General features: G+C 42.4%; 1 protein-coding gene and 1 pseudogene across 1 annotated transcript in view; both read right to left on the reverse strand.

Moving 5' to 3' along the window:
• Positions 1–14,439, reverse strand: part of LOC126267877 (Down syndrome cell adhesion molecule-like protein Dscam2) — a 1,296,028-nt gene that overhangs the window by 1,048,047 nt on the left and 233,542 nt on the right. The window lies entirely within an intron of this gene.
• LOC126268366 (5S ribosomal RNA) lies at positions 3,054–3,171 on the reverse strand (annotated as a pseudogene).

A 14,439-nucleotide genomic window follows, 5' to 3' on the forward strand; every position in this document is an offset into this window, starting at 1 on the left:
CCCACATATCTATCGCACGCCAGGGGTTTAGTGGCAACCGCTAACAGTGCGGTAACTTGTTATCAACCCTTTTCGAATCACCGTCTGGCCTACGACTATTGATGGTTTTCTGTGGTAAAATTCAAATGGAGGCACTGTCTTGTTAATTTGTCTGAAATGAATGTGCTTGCCTTGTAAAACAGTTCATTACTGATTCTGAGTAGTTTAATCAGTGGTAGGGCAATCATTATTCTGAACCAGACTGTACTTCGCATTAATTGCATTTTCTTGGTAAATCAGCGTGCTACGTAAGATTATAACGCAAGCGCCATTGTGGGTAATATTTACCATTTAACTATATGAGTTGGTTCTGTGAATCATTGTGGCACACAAGGTCACGTAAGACAGTGCTGTAGTGGGCAGATATTGCTATACGTCTGTGATATTATTTCCTGTTAGCCAAGGCTTAAATATAGTGGCCAGTATGGTAATTTTCTGTGTTTAGTAATAACATTTTACAAGCATTAAAATTTTGAGAATGTTTCAATCTCATATTTGCAGATTGTTTGATGTTAAATCAGTTGATGTACATTTAAATTGAACAAGTTATATGTCAATATATTGATGCCAGTACCTTTCATGAATTTTCTTGCGTAATAAATTAAATTTTATATTCTATCCTCAATTTTTTGCTCAGCCTTCCACTCCAGCAGTCCCTGTATCCTGCTTCCAACCATATCAACATGTCCTTCCAATACCGTTACTGATGGCACGACGTTTATTAGCGACATTCGAAGCCTACGTCAGTACAGGGAGGCTCTTCAAAGGCAGTTATGAGTCGCTGACCTTTCTCCCAGAAAGGGGAGATCTTGGCCTAGTCCATGTCCACGACAGAGCGATGGCCCTGTTTTCCAGCTCACACATCAAGCTGTGGCGCCACCACTCGGAACGTTTGACGGGTTTGCTGTTGGAGTCCTTAGCTCCGTCCTTCCTCATGCTCCCACTGACGACGCAAGACATACCCCCATACTTTTACTACTTCTGCCACTTTTACATTGAACACAGTTATGTTCGTATCGCAGTACCACCAACGAAACAGGCGTCGGAGTAGTATATATGTCGCGTCCTACAGCAGAGGCGCCCACAAAACATAGTAGAGGCCAAAAACCCTCAGGTTAGTTGGAATGTGGTGTGGTGGACGATACACTTTGTTACACTGGATACAGACAACGGTAAACAGATCACCCGATCACGCCTCCACAAGATAAATATTGCGGTCTCGCCTTTATGTGCAGACTGTGGGACACTGGACACTGACGAACACCGTCTTACATATGGCGCGGGAGATGACTTATGGCGCTTAGTGGAACAAATTTTGTCTAATTTTCTACGGATGACTCCGGAACACATCACATCTCGGCTTTTACTATACCCGGATGAACAGCACTTCCCGTGCACCAAAGCCAACGTAGTCACGTGGGACCGTGGGCATGCGGTACAGTACTTATTTCACGATGGATTTTTGGACTTTTGGAACTATATATAAGAACGTCATTGCAAGATATGGACAGCAGTTTTCTAATAATTTAGGAAGTGCCTTACGCGACCCTCCATGCAGCTGGATCATCAACAGGTAGGAGAAGATGTCCATTGAGGTGGCCTGACAAGAACATGTCCGATTATCGGTGGAACAACATGCGACGTGCGTGAAGACGTACCTGGAAGATAAAGCTTCAGGAGAGTAGCAAAACACCATTCTGCGTCGTATACGAAGCACATTTTTCGTTTCCCGATATAGATTACCTCGGTTTGGAAACGTACCGAGATATTTGTTTTGTTTACTCAATACATGATGCGGTGCTAGGTACATTTATTTTCGGTGTATTGTAAAGTAAATATAAATTACAGATTTATTTAAAAATAAATAAATAAAAATAAAAAAGTTAAAAAAATAAAAAGGTCCCACAACTAATTTCCCCTTACCATCCCTGGTACCTTGACCGATGAAGGGGACACTGTGGCCGGTCTCCGATTACGACCCCTGCCTACTGGTCCCTCCTCCTCGCCCTCCCTTCGATGCCTCCCATAAAAAAAAGTGTGCCGAAGCACACGATACACGCATTTGCAACAAGACATGCGACAAACCTGCGTCGTGTGTCAACTGTGGTGGCATACACACCGCAAGCCATCGCTGCTACAGTTACAGGAACTAGAGCCTTGACTACAAGAAGAAAAGGAGGAGACGCTTCTGCAAGGCTGCAAAAGAAGAGGATGCAGTGTCGTGCAGCACCGAGAAAGAGACGCCGGCAGTCTCTCCACTTCCCCACCACGTCGCCACTGGCCGAAGAGCGGAAAGCGGGCCACGCTGCCACGAAGAAGAGATACGTGACTTCCGCGCAGTGTTGCGGCAACCCACCGATGACGTCACGGAGGAGGAAAGGGTGTCGTTGGAGGTGGAGTTGCACAAGACGCGTGGCCAGATGCGACACCTATGTGAGGATACGCCGGCCTTACCTCAGCGTACACTGAAGAAGAAGATGAGGAGCCCTCTGTCAAGTACCTGTCCCACATGGGCATTTACAGTGTGGGGGCAGAGCATAACAAGAGCGCCGTCTCGTCCTGTGACGGCACCTACCCAGTCCGTGACTTTCCCTACACCTTCTCCACACAAACATCACTATCTAGTACATCAACTCCAAAACCTTGAACTGGAAATTCAGGGGCCAGGAATTTATCCCACAGGCAGACCTGGAGCTCACTAATTCTTACCCTATTTTACACCCGCCAAGACTGGACAAACATAACCGAGGAAGCGGTCAAGTTTTCCTGGGATGATTCGCCACAAACGGATTATTCCACTCTCTCTCTCTCTTCTCTCTCTCTCTCTCTCTCTCTCTCTCTCTCTCTCTCTCTCCTCACGCACAGGCCATTAAGGCCCAAAGGTATCGACTGGCCGCCGTGTCATCCTCAGCCCAGAGGCGTCCCGGCCTATGTCAGTTTCCGAGACCGGAGGCGCTACTTCTCAATCAAGTAGCTCCCCAGTTTTTCCTCACAAGGGCTGAGTGCACCCCGCTTGCCAACAGCGCTCGGCAGTCCGGATGGTCACCCATCCAAGTGCTAGCCCAGCCCGACAGCGCTGAACTTCGGTGATCTGACTGGAACCGGTGTTACCACTGCGGCAAGGCCGTTTGCTTATTCCAAACTCAACGAGATCAGATTCAGTCCACCAAAGAAGAAGATGAAGAAGGGGAATATTCAGTAACACCAGATAACAAGTAGTAACAACACTCTAGATTTTTTTCAGATAACCATCAAGACAGTCTATTAAGGAGAGGTCATCATCATCATCAACACGACAGGAGAAGGAGGGTCGATAACTATTTCCTCAAACTACTTACACCGTCAGCCCAGGCAAAGGTCGGTCAATCAGAGTAAGCGTTAGCTGTGGCTCTTCCAATCCTTCTACGAAGTGTAGTAAATAAAGTGCAATCGGACCCTGATATCTCACGCAAAAGAGAAAGTCGCAAGCGATACATACGGAAGGTAAGACGAAAAAGGAAGAAGGATCACTGTAACCCAGATACCAAGTATAAACAATAGTGAAACTCACAGCTACTGAAGAACACAGTTGGGCCGGTCACCGAAAGATTGTGTTTGAAATGGAAAGTACAGTTCGGTTGAGGACCACCATTAATCAGTCACTCCGAAGAAACCAGAGAGATTACATTATTACGATTATTTATTCAGAACTGACCTTAGACCACGACCAATTTATATATCTTATCAATTCATACTTACCCCAAATATCTGATAAGAGTAGGAAGTAAGAACTGCAGGTGGAGACCATGGCTTGATTTCAATAAGCAGTTTCTAATGATTTATATTGTATGGTTACGCAGGAATAAACGATGTTGCACAGGATAACTAGTGTTCGGTTGAAAGACAACAGCAGCAGTAACAGTAACAAAAACAGCAATGAAATTGTTCACGTCCACTTTTTATCAGAAGATCAAGCACTCTACCGTTATTTTTAGGCAGACGTTAGAGAAAGATTGCTCGAAAAAATAAGCAAAAAGGCACCATATAAGAATACAAATTCGCTGGGCATGAACAGCGAACAAAATATAAACTTCGTCAAATGGTTAACATGTCATACCAAAAACGCTGTAGTAATGAGAGACTACGGGAGTACCTGGGAGGAGCGGCCCTTCATACGTCACCTGCTGCGCTCCCTTCAAAAGGGCAAGCGGAGGGCTCGCCATACGCCCTGCGCCGCGCTGGATTCCCGACGCGACGCCAGAGGCAGCGCGCAGGTCTTGTGTTTCTCTACTCCCCAACCCTGCTGCTGCTGCTTCCTCTGTAGTCTGCACTGTTCGGGGAGGGGCGGAGGGCTCTCTTTCGTGTCGCTGCCCCCTCTGCTCTCTGCTCCCTCAGGGATCGCTGCCTTTATCTGTCGCCTGCTGTACCCCCCCCCCCCCCCCCCTCCCTTTCCCGTTCTCGCGCCTTCCGCCGTATTGCTTTCCTGTCAGCGTTTGCCTGGCTCTCCCAAATCTTCGGGCGCGGCGGTTCCGCCCCTACACGGCAGTCAGAAAGATCCCACGGCCTCAGCAGTCGGATTCCGCTCTAGTTTATGTGCCGCGCCTTTTATTTTCAAATATTCATTTTCCCCCACCCTACTACACCTCAAGTTTTTTTCGGCCTGTTCAGCCCAGCAATGAACGAGTAGCAGACTTCACTCAGTCTGAGCACTGTGATAATTTATTTAACCAATATGATTTAATCAACACTGTTAACTTGTTGGCAAATACCAAAATTTTCTATCCCGTTTAAATTACGCAATAATAATAATAATAATAATAATAATAATAATAATAATAATAATACTGTACATAATAATAGTATGGTATTAATAAAAGTACATAATAACACTGTACGTAATAAGAACGCGGCTTTAATAAAAGTACATGATGAATATAATCAAACTTTCAGTTTTTAACCGCTGTAAAAGCACGAACCACTGCTCAGAATGACGCCAAATTTGTTATGGAAACAAAAATATTGAAAGGAAATTTTACCACTAGATGGCGCTGTAGGAGCCAGTATACTCATAGCTGAAGATTCGGGATACACACCTGTTCCATAGTTTTCACATGAGACGCTCGGCATGACTGTCTCAAAAGGATCGCAAGTTACTGGTAAAGCTCTTCTACAAGAACGGTGACCGTACGCAACACTAACTCAGAGGAAGGCCTCGGCGCTTGTTGGTGACGTCACGTTAGCTAGGCACGGCGAACGCCAGGTCTGTTGCAGGCAGAAACGCCTGGGCGTGCATATCACTATAAATCTCTTATTTTTGGACAAAATGTTTGGTATTGTTTTGGATTCTGCAGTTTTAGTTAGATGAAAGATTTTCTTACTATCGTAAAGCTACTAATGAAGATTATACTTCTGTATTACTGAATCTTGTCGAAACAAACGTAGATCAATATGAGAAGATGCTTTGCTCCATTGCAAGCTTCGGAAATTTTACATTCAACTAACTATATTTACTTGATCCATTTTGTTATCGAAACTTACCACAACCCCCTTACAATGAACTCGTTTCTTTTATTAATTTATTTATTTATTTTCGTTTGTGAACTAATTTACATGTGTAAATGTCCAATTGTTGCCAGTCATTATATTACAGTCGTTTTCAACGAAATGAATTCTAAACAGGAAAAAAATAGCTTCATACATCGAAAATACTGCTGAGCTTAAACTTTTTTAACATGCACATTAGAAAAGATAAATATTCCCCTCTTGCAACTGAAAGGAAAAACTTTATAAAATAAAATAAAAATTATTTGATAAAAGAAGTATCTCTGTTTTGCCTCTTTTTCTGATCCCCACCCCATCCCCAAACGTGTACAATCCTAAGATATTTCAGTAACATTCAGTGCTCCTCACCCCATAGTCAACCAAGATACCTAAAGAAGAGCACCAATATGTTCACAGTTTCTTGTAAAAGCAATCTAGTACAAACGTAACTTCCTCAGATTTACAAATAAGGTATAGAAGCACGAATTATTTTGCTGCTGGACCATGAAGTTGTTTTTGTATGTCAGTCCTTAAAACAGGTGGAAATTTAAGTTCAGGAGTGCACTATTTGTTAAGAAGTATAATGAATTGCACAATTAATTGATTGCAGAAATCTCTCAGAACAATGTGTGTTAGTCAACTGCCGCCAATAGTTTCACATTTTCCTGTGTCAGAGAGGGAGACACCACTATTATGAGTATGCCTGCAACAGACCTGGCGTTCGCCGTGCCTAGTTGACGTGACGTCACGAACAAGCGCGAAGGCCTTCCTTTGAGTTGGTGTTGCCGTACACCAGTAGCCCTGCAGAAGTTTCAGACACCACAGGATACGGAAAAAACCGTTGCACAAATGTCTGTCAAGTGTCTTGAGAAAATGAGCGCGAAACTTGAAAAGACAGGTTAATCCGACATCAGTAGACAATGTGGCCGCAGCAGCAAGTGTCCAGCCATAGTGTGCAAACATGAAGTGCATGGGGAATTGCCTGAACGTTGGGCTGTCCTTGCAAAATTATTCATGTTCAGGAGTTACTTGCGCTTACTTGCCACCAAGACAAACGCTTGTGGTAGAATTTTTTACTCACGTGGAAGTCGATAATAAATGTACATGGAACATTCTGAGGATAGGCGAAGCCCATTTACATCTCCAAGAATATGTCAATATACTGAATGGCAGAATACGGTTATCCTGCAAAGATGACAGTGCGGTTTGGTTTGCCGGCATCGTTAACGTTAACGCTATGTTTTTTGAGTATCTGTGCCATCACTGATAAACATTATGAGAGTAATTTGAAACTTCCTGGCAGCTTAAAACTGTGTGCCAGACCGAGACTCGAACTCAGGACCTTTACCTATCGCGGCAAGTGCTCTACCATCTGAGCTACCGAAGCACGACTCACGCCCGGTCCTCACAGCTTTACTTCTGCCAGTATCTCGTCTCCTACCTTACAAACTTTACAGAAGCTCTCCTGTGAACCTTGTAGAACTAGCACTCCTGAAAGAAAGTATACTGCGGAGACATGGCTTAGCCACAGCCTGGGGGATGTTTCCGCTGCAGAGTGAAAATCTCATTATGAGAGTCTCTTGCGCACCAACCTCACTCCAGCCCTTCGGCAGCGCAGATGTGTGGATAGGAAAATTTTTATGTAAGATGGCGCACCTCCACAAATTGCACAGACAGTGTAGCACACTGCCGTAGAGATATTCTGGAAATGTTAAACTTGTCAGCCATCGTTTCCCTACAGCCTGGCCACACAGATTTCCTGAGTTTAATGTACGTGAGTTTGACTATGGGATTATCAGATAGATTCTGTGTTCAGTGCTCCAATTACAGACGTAGCTGAAATGAAGGCAAGCGTTGCGAACGTGAGCCCTGAGACTCTCCGATCTGTTGTGGATGGCCGGCCGAGGTGGCCGAGCGGTTCTAGGCACTACAGTCTGGAACCGCTCGACCGCTACGGTCGCAGGTTCGAATCCTGCCTCGGGCATGGATGTGTATGATGTCCTTAGGTTAGTTAGGTTTAAGTAGTTATAAGTTCTAGGGGACTGATGATCTCAGATGTTAATTCCCATAGTGCTGAGACCCATTTGAACCATTTCTGTTGTGGATTATTCTTTCTCTCGATTTCAACTTGTGATTTCAACTTGCCTTGATGGATGAGCTTCCCTAACTAACATGCCACAAACGTCGAATGCCAGACTTAATGCAGTCATGCATGCAGTCGGTTTAATGTGCAACTCACACCGTAGCTATTGTATCGCGTTTCATATGTCATTCGTAGCTGAACCCATTTGTGTTATGACACTTACAGCGCAGTCTAGTAGGAAAATTCACGTTAAATTTAGTTTTTGTCTCGACAACGTTTCCATATCTTCGACAGTATTGCGCTCAGATTTGATGACTTCTGAACCGTGGTTCTCTCTCTCTCTCTCTCTCTCTCTCTCTCTCTCTCTCTCTCTCTCTCTTTTCTGCGTATTGAAACTGGAACTTTACTTATAATCACCATGTAGAAGTATGAGCTGATTATGTCTAATCTAAATAAGATTTACAGTCTGGTAATAATAGTACTACTAGTACAAACAGCGAGAAATTCTCAGAAAATATGCCACCTCCTGTAAATGTGTCATCTTGAAAGTTGCCTGTTAAACGGTACTTTCAATTTTTTGACAGTTTTTCTTCTAAAAGTTCGTGTACTGGTCAGGTTGATGCTAATACTTTACAGAGACGTTCTCCAACCAGTATCGATATATTGAGGGTAGATTCTTTGAGTCCTCTCTCTCTCTCTCTCTCTCTCTCTCTCTCTCTCTCTCCTCTCTCGGGATGAGTGGTCACCTTTGATCACTTACACGCGCTTTCAACCAGTCACAGTGCTGGTGGTTAATAGGGCGTCCTTGCGATAGCCTCGAAAGAAAACTTGTTCTGGGAAGCTTGCTATGTGCGGCGCGATGTGTTTGCAGTTACTGGTGAGAATGTTTCATTTATTCTAAGTGGTTCTTCACAGGCAACTTTTGCATTCAATTCATTCGCATGGTGTCTTTATTTCACGGCTTATTTTCAGTAATTTTGCAAAATTTCCGGTGGATTGTGAAGGTAAGCTGAGAATAAGGGGTGATATTAGGAACTTACAAGTGTCTGTGCTTAAAGGGAGCGTGCTCTAGTGTCTCTGTCCGAATAATTTTTCAGTAAAATTCACCACTCTCTTTCTCAATTTAAGTAATTTTTTGCTTTTCTTAGATTCGTGCACACCCATTTAAATCTTTGTGAGTGATGGAACTTTCAAGTGTATCTTGAATGTCAAGTGGCTTGTGTTCTCTAATTACTTGATTTCAAGTCAATATATCACTTAAATGTGTCTCATTTCCGTTTTCCTAAGTAATTTATTGAGTATTATGAATATTTCTGGTGCATGCATTACCTGACGACATTTAGTAGTCGCGCACTTCAAGATACTCCCTTCTATTTAATTAACTGTTGTGCGTGGTAAAAATTCGAGCCACTTTAGTACTAAGATAATCTCTCCTTATTTCTAGTAACAAACACTGAGCTATTTACACCCAAATTTTCAGGTGTGAAGGTAAGTTTGTCGTCGGTTGCAGAGTCATGAACTGTTGTGGCAGGTTTTCTGCAATGTGTGTATTCATGCTCCCCAAATAATTGGCTAGAGCATTGTTCCCAGGTGTTCACTATTATGTAACAGGTTATGAATAATAAATTCTTTCTAACATCATTATCATTTAAATAACCTGCGGAAGCGCCATCAGCGCTTAGACAATTTGCACAGTGTTCGTCTATAAGTGGAGAACTATTACATTCTTGTAATTTGAGGATGGGATACTGCAAGTGATTTTCACATCTTTGGTGCTAAATCATCAGTGCTATGCATGCCATTCATTGTCGGTGCAATTTATTGTGTGACCTAATTGTTTAACCTCCTTTTCTTATTTTCTAACTGAGACAGCGTTACAAAATTCATGATTGTCTCAAGAGGTCCTTTTTTTATTATAAGGCATAGCTTCACTGGGTGAAGATTTAATGTTAATACTTGGATTAGCAGTCGAAAACAGTTGCCCGCTTGAAAGCTGAAACTTTACTAATCTGAAATTGAAATCCAATCTCTGACAAATACGGCTCGAATCTTTAACAACGAAATTACAATGGGATTCCTGTTAGAAAAGTGCTCCACACGGGAATGCAAAATCATAGAAAGTCAAGGCTTCGAAATGTCAATGGACAAGCTATCATATGCCACCAGCGAGAGGTTTGCAAATACTTAGAAATTTTGTAGATGGGTTGCATCAATCTATCTCAGTGATGGCAATATCATCAAAGCACCCAATACCTTTACCATACGTGGCATCAGATACATTGCAGGCAAATTGATGTGGACACAAGTAGTACTTGAAGTGGAACGGAAAAAAATTATCTATGTATTTCACCCTCGTAGCAATGTCGAGAGCCTGTACTCATCTTGAAAACCGGTGGTAGAAGTCTGCTACATGTGGGGCAGACGATGGAAAAAGAGAAGTTTTCTTTGACTGGTTACGTGAAAGATAGTCAAAGACCAATCAGTTCTCACTGAAGTCATTAGGACATAGCAAACCAAGAATGCATATCGTAGATCTACACCCCTAAAAGGAAATAGAAAAACAGGAACAAGTCATCAAAACGCTGGCAGTGTCATGATGGAGAAATCAAGAAAAGAACCAAAGAGCCGACCTTTCAAAGAAGCTGAGAACACTGTCGACCACATCTAGAGCTGTTGCTACAAGATCGTTCTGACAGTCAGAGGCACAGAGCTGTTGCGCTAATGACCTACTGGAACTCATGTCAAAATTACCATTTGTCTGTGGCAAAGAACTGACGGGACCAAGAGCCAGAAAAAGTAGGACACGCACATGTGAAATTACTGACTTAAGACGGATGGAATGCTGGAACGTAACACACCAAACGTCAGAATTGTGGAGAAAAAGAAAGGGTGGACCATTAACATTACCATTGCACCTGATAGCAGAATCTAAGAGAAACAACTAGAGGAACTTATCAATAACAAGGACTTGAACTACAGAAAGTCCAGAGTAAACCAGCGAAAGTGGCGCCACTGGCTGTCGGCGCACTGGAAGCAGTTCTGAAAGTTCGCAGTAGCTACTTGAAAACCATTGGCGTTGATAAGATGTCCTTATGCTGACTACAGAGAATCCACTGTACCCCGATCTGAACGAATTATCGGCAAATGTTTCACATAGTCCTAGAAGCTTGAAAGTCTCTTAATAATGATAAAATTATAAATCCGGAATACTGATCCCATTTACTATATTTGGTGTTATAATCACGGAAAACAACAGAAAACGAATACAGAGGAAATATGAGTAGTCTGACGCACAAAATCCCGGATACACTGGGACACTGAACATTAGCTACCTAACTCAACTTGGAAAATTGCAAAGTACAGTGACCGTACTGGACCATAAAAAATCCGCATACTTGCCTTCTAGTAAACCAGATTCACTGACGAAGGCATAAAAAATTAAAGAAGCAGTAGTATATTCAAGAGCAAAATCAAAAAATGATTTGAATTTTAATAGTCGGCAATGAATTTGCAGACTGCATTCTCACATTCCAACTAATCTTCCACGATGGGAACAATACGACACTCTAGTCGGGACAATGGTGTTAATTGGCGAAGCGAAAAGTACGACGGTGATTAAGCTGGCGAGGTGCTCCTTGATCTCTTTCCGGTCTTAAAAGTTATCGTAGCGTGCCACGAAAGTACGGTCAGGCACCATGAAGAAACTCTCAACTTGAAGTAAACATTCCGGGACCGCGGAAACTGCCTACGGGAAATGTTGTTCCTCGCCTGACTGCTCGGTAATCTTTTAAACTTCCTAAAAAGCGGTGTAGGTAGGGCTGCAGACCTATCCTTTCGCTTCCGTGGAGGAGCCTCCTTCTAAAGTTTGACGTATTTACGTCGCGCCGCGGAAGGTTAAGCGCCTGATACTAGGCAGCTCCGCTTCGCGTGCTTGCCAGAAGATTTGTCAGCCCGAAACGTGTCACGCGGGCAGCCGCGATACAGGGGCCCACAACTGGTCCCGTCTCCTCCTGGTAGTATGGTTTCTGGCCGAGAAAACACACAGACCACATTCAGAGCTTATGTTAATCTTAAAAAAGCAATAATTTATCGCTTGTAATAACTGTGGGCAAAATGTAACTCTATGCCTAGGAAGAGGAAGAAGATGAAGTAGGATATATGATGCTGCGAAAAGAATCTGACAGAGCACTGACACTCTCTGTAGAAACATGACACCTGGGTTAGAAGAAAAACACCCAGGATTATTGAGATATTTCGCAGAGACAGCCATAACAAAACTATACCACCTGATATATCAGACACGTGAGACAGGAGAAATTCATCGGCGTTCTGAGAAATAATGCCTCTGAATTTTTATGTGAAAAGTCTTCAAGCTTTTTAAACAAATCATTCCACATCTTTATTCTTCATGCCTGCACTTCTGTTTCTCAAGACAGTCGCTCTGGTGACGGCAAATTCCTCACAACGAGAGAACACTATGTTGATACCGTCACAGTAGATCGTTTAATTTGTTTATGGAGGCAAAGCTCACCTTTGCTTGAAGAGCATCATTTCTTTTGAGTCATTAGTCTTGTGAATTCCTTTCTTGTGCCAACCTTTTCATTTCAGAGTAATAATTGGAGCCCATGTTCTCAATTAATTGCTGAATATAGTCCAGTCCCTGTCTTTCTATACAGTTTTTACCTTCCACAGCGCCCACTACTACTACGGATGTTATTCTCTGATGTCGTAACAAGTGTCCTATCATACTGTACTTCTTCTTCTCGATATTTTCCATCTGTTCCTTTCTTCGTCGATTCTGTGGAGGATCTCCTCATTACTTACCTGATCACTCCATATAATTTTCAACATTATTCTGTAGGACCACATTTCAAATGATTTTTGTTCCGGTTTTTCCACAGTCTATGTCTATTTACCGTACAAAGCTGTGCTGTTAGATACCAGTAGACTTCTTTTGGACAAGAATGCTCTTTTTTCCAGTGCTGGTCTGCTTTTTATGTCCTTTTTTGTTCGTCCATCATGGATTGTTTTGCTTTTTATGTGGTAGAACTCCTTAACTTCGTCTACTTCGAGATAACCAATTTTGACTTTAAGTGTCTCTCTGTTATAATTTCTGCTACTTCCCATTACTTTCGTCTTTCTTCGACTACTTCGTCATTGTCAAAGTGAAATCCTATGTTTTTGAAATACATGAAAATCGGATGTAGCCAAGTCGGGACTGCATGGAGTGTGATCGATGACAGCGGACCGAAGGCGTCGGATTATTGCAGATGTCGCACCGATCGTGTTCTATCTGACAATGTGATACTGAAGGAGATGGTGTTCCACGTGCGGAAAAATTCTTCGAAATCGTTCTTTCAGTTTTATTAGGGTCTCTTATGCATCTACATAGTTGCCCTACACACTGCCAATTGGACGCTACATTGCGGAGCCCTGTCTGGCACAATGTTGCGTCAGCAGAGGCGGGAAGTCGACAGAGTAATATCCATGACATCTGATACCTCAAACTATATTGAGAACTGACTAAAAAATTCGGAGGTATTACTTTCAAGTACGCCCTCACACCTGCAGACTTCAAGAGCAATGCAACAATTCAGTTACAATGAATGAACCTGCTGACAGGTGTGAATATTACCGATTATCAGTTTAATATTTTCGAAATACTGAATTATTCACAGACGAATGGAAAAGATGGTAGAAGCCGACTCTGAAATGATCAGTTTGGGTTCTGGAGAAAAGTAAAAACACACGAGTCAATATTGACTGTACCACTTATTAGACTAAATAAAGAGAAATTTTTACAGCATTTTCAGATTTAGTAAAGGCTTTTCAGATGGTGACTGGAATAACGCTTTGAAACTTTTAAGGCAGCGGGTGCAACATATAGAGAGAGCGAAGGGTTATCTGCAACTTATACGGAAACCAGAGTGCAGTTATAAAAGTGAAGAACAAGAAGGGGGAGAAGCACTTTATACGGTAGTGCGACAGAGCTGTAGCCTATCCTCGGTGTTATTCAATCTATACACTGAATGAGAGTAAAAAAAGCCAAGAAAAGTTTAGGAAGAGAGTTAAAACTCAGGGAAGGGAAATAATTAATTTGAGGTTTGGCGATGACATAATACTTTATCAGACACAGAAAAATGATTGGAAAATCAGTGGAAGGGTATTTGCGTCCTGAAAATATAAGTTGTACATGAAGAAAAGAAAGAAACAAGGGCAATAGAATATAGTCGAATTATATCAGGTGATTTTGAAGAAATTTGATAAAGTCATGAGACACTAAAACATTACTTTTTTGTGCAGCGAGACATTTGTCTGGATTGTAGTTGTGTACAGTTGAGTTTGAATAAGAATAACGATTCCAAGATGAAAAAAGACTACAGCGACCAAAAGAGCAGTGTGATAACTCAATGTCCCTCCATATCGCATCCGAATGACGCTATATGGCAGAGGATGACACGAAGATCGGTAGGCATCTCCTCGTTCTGGGCCTTGATCTTAGATTTCAGTTTTTTAGGTCTTTAATTGATTAGTACAGAAGTGAAACGTTGACGGTAAACAGTTCAGATAAGAAGAGATCAGAAAATTTTTATATGTAGTGTTATAGGAGAATGCTGAAAATTACATGCGTATATCGAAACAGTAATCAGGAGTACTGAACTGAGTAGTGGAAAATGGATTTATGCAGAAAATTGATGAAAAAGAGAAATCAACAGCTAAGACACATTCTGAGCATCAGGTTGTAGCTGCTACGGAAATGCGGGAGGAGGGGAGGGGGCGGGAAGTAGAATCTTTAG

The sequence above is a fragment of the Schistocerca gregaria genome, chromosome 4, assembly GCF_023897955.1.
Source record: "Schistocerca gregaria isolate iqSchGreg1 chromosome 4, iqSchGreg1.2, whole genome shotgun sequence".
NCBI classification, from domain to species: Eukaryota; Metazoa; Arthropoda; class Insecta; order Orthoptera; family Acrididae; genus Schistocerca; species Schistocerca gregaria.